Raw genomic sequence first — 6269 nt, 5'->3', positions numbered from 1 at the left:
GGCCTGCCCCCCCACCACATCAGGCCTGGGCCCACTCCTCCCCTTTACCCACTGCCACCACCGCAGCACACCCACCCTATGTCAGGTTGCTCCTCCCCCTACTACTGCCAGGTTGGCCCTGCAGGCGGCAACAACAGAAGGGGTGAGGGGCAGGCCAAGGCCAGAGCTGGTGGCCTCGCCCCCCCCCCATGCCATCCTGATCCTGCTCCCAATCGTACCGCCACTGACGTCACCTGTGGGGGCAGGTGGGGGGGGGGTGAGGTCAGCTCTGGTGGCCTTATCCCCCCCCGGTCCACCATCACCACCTGCAGGGGCAGGGTGGGGGGCAAAGCCAGCACAGCTGACCTTGCCCCCCCGTTCCGTTCCCTGTGTCCCCACCATCATGATGGCACACTGCCACTTGTCCCAATTCTTCGCACTCTGATTGGCTGGCTGTCAGACAAACAGACAGACAAAGGCTTTTATAATATTTGAATTACTTGACCAGCTGCAAAAAGGGTATTGGCTGGGAAGAGTGATTAAGAGTATTGTAACTGCGTCACAAATTCAAATTGGTTCTGGATAAGTAAAAGCCATTTTACTTTATTTCTGTTTGGACACCAGGACAGAAATTGAGCTTCCGGTAACCTAAGTCAATACCTCAAGCCATTGTCAAAATTAAAACCTTCACTGGCAGCCTCAGCAGAGAAGAACTACTTCCATGTAGTGATCCCTGGTAACATCTTTGATGGCCAAGAGCTCCCAAAACAACAAAAACGCCAAAGCGCGCAAAGATAAAAGTATGGACACTGTTTTTGTCATACGAAAGAAGCAGAGAAGCCACAGAAGATCAGTTTTCCCATCATCCAGTCAAAAGTATGTTGGCAAAGATATGTAGGGATACTTGACTGAGGAAGACTGAGCTGTGGGTACCACAGGACTTCGTTCTCAAAACTTAACCAATCACTCAACCTGGTTTCCACAGCAGCAAGCTATATGGTAAAAATAAATAAATACATAAATAAAGCAGAGTTATCCCACTATAACAAATGATCCAATATCATGCTTGCCTACCTATACTCTAACTCTGTCCAGAAACAAAACTGCTGTAAAATTCTACAATCAATTTAGAGGAAAATACTATTAGAAAAATGTATCTTCCTTATTTTCTGCTCAGATTCTGCACTACAAACATTTAGAATGGCATTACTACAGGCCTGAATTGTAATGCATGGCATACTGAACATTCATGCAAAAAACACTCACAGTAGATCTCTACTGAGAGCCATCCCTGCAAAACTGAAACACTGTAAATGTTTCAGCAAGAAGAGGGTGGAAGGCATTTTTGTTGTTGTGAAAGACACACCTAAAGCATTTAGATTAAAGGAACCCTGATTCCACAAATTAGTTCTATTATTATATTCATACAGTTACAGAGAATTGCAATATTTAACCTGTATATGTCACGCTGTTTATAACTAAAATGCCACTGTTCCTAGACAAGAGTTTCCAGCCCCTGGAGAATGCACAGCTATTGATGAAGCTGCTAAGCAGGCCCAACAGAGGCAAAACTCTAGCAGTTACTTCTGGGCAGAGATGTGGAAGTAACAAAGGAAGTGAGCTAATGATAGATCCAAACAGATCCAAACACTGATACCATCATTTAAAGAGACCATACAAAAAAGTTGATTTGTGCAAGGGAAGCAAGACTGCCTTTTAATAATCTTCAAGCAGGTTTTTCTTCCTAAATATCTGGAGCTTGGGAAGAGTGTGTAGTACACTGGGAGCCATGGAGGACTGTTCCAACTTATTTGCATGCCAAATTTTTTTAACATCTGCTTAAGTTGCTTTGACACCAAATATTTTCCAATGTTGCTCACATAATCATATATTTGTTTAAGGAGCCAGGTCCAACATTACCATTATATCTGTATACAGAAAAGCTAAACATTTTTCCTGCCAAGCAAACATCTAAAGCAATAGATCATTCCAGAAATAATTCCTTTTTTAATGCATTTCTTCATCTTACTCCTGCCTCCTACATTTCCTCTTCATATTTTAAATAGATTTCAAATCCTGGCTCAGTTGTGTGGAGCTGATGTGTCACTTGAAGGACACAGGCTATTGAGCAACTGATCACTGATGTTTCTTGAAACCCCACCCCTCCTCTACATCCCAGAAAAGTCACATGACCAGCTCTGAAAAGTAGGTAAAAGGTTATGCGGTTGCAGAATGCTTTGCAGAACAACAAAAGCTCAACTTGTCCTTTAGGCTGTGGGCTGCAGATCCTTTTTCACTGCCTCAGCTCTAACAAAATGGGAAGTGCCACTACTAATATCCCAGGAGAGTTTAAAAATCAGACTTTGAATGCATTCTCTATTGAAAAAAAAACAATCTAAGACCCTAAGAGACAGACCTCAGGACATGAATGAAGCAGACCTTTAAAGAAGGAAAGCAAAATAGAAGCCAACCCTGAACACATTGTTTGATATTTAAGTTATTCTGCACAAAGTCAAACTGAAAAAACAAAACAGTTTTCCACTCATTATTTTTAATTACAGCAAGTCTTAATAGGAAGCAAAATAAATCTATCCGATTGTAAAATGATTTTTATAATAAAATGAATCACCTCTCCCACGAGTTTTGATCTCATTTATTAGACCAACTACATATATGCAAACAATTTTTTTTTTTTGCAAGCTTTCAGGCATGCTCACCCTTCATCAGGCAGTGGGCCTGAAAGCTTGCAAAGAAATAAAATAATTTGTCTGCAAATATCTAGTTGGTGATATCTTTTATTAGACCTCTTCCATAAGTTTTGATTCCTTTTGCCTCTAGATCAATATGGCTACAGTCTGGATACCTTTTAAAATAAAATGCTCACTTAAAGGAAAACTCCTGAATTCATGTTTAACGCTCCAAATCTTAGGCATTAAAAAGCCTGGACCCTTATAATTAGATTTCTGCCAAGACTTGCAGAACTGGAAACGTTTTCAGGACTGGACTCTGCTCTGCAAATATACCTAGATTTCCTCTGCCTCCTCACTGTTGTCTCCTCAAGCTGATATACCCAAATTCTCTCTTCAACTGCAGACAGAAAGATACAGAGGTACAAAGTTTAATAATTTCCAAAGCCAGCAGATATCTAAAGAGTTACACTCTGTATTTTACTAATACATTAGTAATAGTGTTTTTTTCCAAATTATAATATACTGCAAAATATTATTTAATAAACAACCAAAAGGAACGGCAACCTGATGACAGGTAAACAATGAGAATAAGTATTCCTTTTAATTAAATTTCTCACCATTATGTTGAACAAGGAAATAAATTATATGAAACATGATTAGGATAAAAATACTTGTAGATCCAGAAACTCAAGTTACCAGACACTCAGAAAAAACAATAGCTAAGAGAAAAAAAGGAGTTTAAAAGCATTAAACTGATTTTCCCTGTACTCAGACATCACACTTGAAAAGACACTACAAGGCACAGAACAAACAATCTTGCCCATTGTAGTCTGCTCCATAATCCAGCCTTTCAAGAATAAAGTGCATTGATTGGCCACATAAAACACAGATGAGTTACCAGGTGCTGACAAAAACAGGCTTAATACTTGACATTTCTTTTTTAGTTGTTTGGACTATGTCTACACTATTGTTTCCACCCCTCCCTCATTCCCCAGAAATCACCCTGGCACATCTCCACCAGAAGTACCAGGATAGAGACCATACTAAAACATATCTTGAGCAGTGTTTTATATGGACTGCCCTGATGAGGTCTGAAGACAGGTCTCACTCCCATGTCATTTCTGGATTTTAATAGTTAAGGTACTGACAGGTATAAAATGCTGGTTACACTCCACTATCCCATTCAACTAATCTAATCAGATTGGAACAGTAACCCATTACTGGATTAAAATAATCCAGCAAACTGATTAGCCCAAATCAAGGAAAGAGTGCCATGAGAAAAGCACAGTTGGGGTATATGAAGTGTACAGAGCAACACATAACAGTTGACTGAGTAAAAATCTTGCGCAACCTTCATTCACTTGCTATTTCCTGCCTTTTCAGGGTCTCACATGCCAACGTCAAACAGCTCCTTGAAAACCACCTTGCATACATTCAAAGCATCAAGATACAGACATCCAGGGAATTCTTCTCATCAATATCAAATTACCTTTACCTGTCTGCAGAGTTCAGGTTTATTCTGGTAATCTACCATCCTGCTCAACAAACCTACACAGCTGCAGGGCACCAACTGGGTACAGAAGCAGTTCACAGGGTATAAATTAAGTGGAACATTTTAACTATGGCTTGCAGGCAATTAATTTTGTAACACTTTTTTGTTGTTGTTGTGCCATGGCTCCACAGACCCTTTACTTACAGCTTAAATGCTCTAACACAGTGATGCTCAACTTTTTGGCTCTGCACCACCCCAATCAGCCCCATGCCACCCAACCTAGCATGCATGGGCTGAAGTCTCTAGCCCATGGCACTCCCCTGGGTCCAGAAATCTGGCAGCAATTAAGGCTGCCACCAAATTTTCAGACCCTTGGGGAGCCCCATGGGCTGGATGACAGGGCTCTGTGGACTGGATCTGTCCTGTGCAGCTTGGGGGAGGTCGAATACCCCTTCCCCTAACATTCCAAATACATTTACCAGATGCATCATTTTGCTGCCATGGTCCAGCTGCTTTACCTGTGGCAAGTTAGGGCGTTTTGTGTGTGTTGCCTCATGTCCGGATGGACGGTGTAATTTTACTACGAAGTTAGAGAACAGATTTGTACAGGATGATTTGGATAGGGATGATCTTGCCTCAGGCAGGGGGTTGGACTAGATGACTTCTGGAAGCCCTTCCAGCCCTGCTCCGCTATGCTTCTAGTGAGCCCTACCTCATGTTCAAATGAAAGGATAGAAACCAGCTACAGAGTCAGTACACTTTTTCAAGCACTAGCTTTATAGCTGGTTGGTTCTTTTTCTAGTTGGATCATCCTTTTGAACCTGTGATAATCGCCTGGCACATGTGGCTGTCTCAATTTATGGCACAATTCCCCAGTGACCCGTGCGATACTCACTTGGCACATGTGGCTGGTCTCAATTTATGGCGTGATTCACCAGTGAACTGCATGATAATCACCATGCACATGTGGCCAGTCTCAACCTATGGCACGATTCCCCAGTGAACAGTGCGGTAATCACCGTTCCCATGCAGCAGGTCTCAATTTATGGTGCGATTCACCTGCAAACCGTGTGATAACCACTTGGCACATGTATCCATGCTTCACCAGCCAACTGTGTGATAATCACAGTGCAATTGTGGCCAGTCTCAATTTATGACGCCATTCTCCAGTCAATCCCATGACCATCACCTGGCACGTGGGGCTGGTCTCAATCTGTGGTACCATTTGCTGGTCAACTGGGTGATGCACATAACCTGTCGCAGAGACCTGTGCTCTGTTGTACACGGGTTTCCCTTCTACATGCAGGTGAGGGTGCGGGCGGCATGGCACTGCCTGAGGGTGCTGTTTGACAGGAACAGTGCAAGCACTTGGCGGCAGCAGGAGCGCCCCCCCGCGGAAGGCAGCGTGCTCACAGCGGCCTCAGACCCCTCTAGCTGCGGCTGCAGCTGACGCAGCAGGAGTAGAACGCTGGAGGCAGCCAATCCGCGAGGCCGGAGCTGGCCCCGACAGTTTATCCCCACTGTTTATCCCGCCAACCCCGACGAGAAACTGCGGCCCGAGCCCCTGCTGAGGGGAGTGGGGGAACCAAACCGGGCCTCCCCACCACCCGCGCTGAGGAGACCGCGTCACTCACCGGCGGGTCCGCAACGGCAACAGAACAAGGCAGCGGCGCGCGCCCTTCTTGCCTCTCACTCCCTCGCTTACTCGCTCTCTCGCTCGCACACACGCCCAGCGCGAGCACCGCAGCTGCCGGCTCTGCCGCGATTGGCTGAGCCGCCAGCGACGGGGGCGGGGCCAAAGCTCCAAGCGGCTGTCAAGGTGGGGGTGTGGCCGGGGCGGGGACCGTCCCCTCTTGCCTCGCCCATTGGACAGAGTCCCCGCCCCCTGAGGGGTGGTTCGGTTTGCGGTGAGCCAGAGGTGGGGAAGCGTGTGAAGGGGGCCTGTGTGAGGTGAGGGAGGAGGGCTTTGAGCTGCTGAGGGAAGGCGAAGGAGGGGGGGGGTCTTCCACAGAAAAGTTCTAAGCAGGCAAAAAAATAAATAGATAATAATTTTAGAATAAAGGAGCAGGCTTCCTTCAGTCAGGAAGCACCTTCTGCCAGACTCAGCC

General features: G+C 45.1%; 1 protein-coding gene across 2 annotated transcripts in view; it reads right to left on the bottom strand.

Annotated features, from left to right (window-relative positions):
- CPT1A (carnitine palmitoyltransferase 1A) overlaps positions 1-5896 on the bottom strand; it is a 66855-nt gene extending 60959 nt beyond the window's left edge. For both annotated transcript variants that reach the window (XM_019547253.1, XM_019547254.1), the window contains exon 1: positions 5796-5896. The gene's annotated coding sequence lies outside the window, so the exon portion shown is untranslated. The remainder of the gene's footprint in view (positions 1-5795) is intronic.
- Between the last annotated feature and the right edge of the window lie 373 nt (positions 5897-6269).

The sequence above is a fragment of the Crocodylus porosus genome, unplaced genomic scaffold (assembly GCF_001723895.1).
Source record: "Crocodylus porosus isolate Cpor-Errol unplaced genomic scaffold, CroPor_comp1, whole genome shotgun sequence".
In the NCBI taxonomy this organism is placed as follows: Eukaryota; Metazoa; Chordata; order Crocodylia; family Crocodylidae; genus Crocodylus; species Crocodylus porosus.
This window is presented reverse-complemented; position numbering and strand designations above follow the sequence as displayed.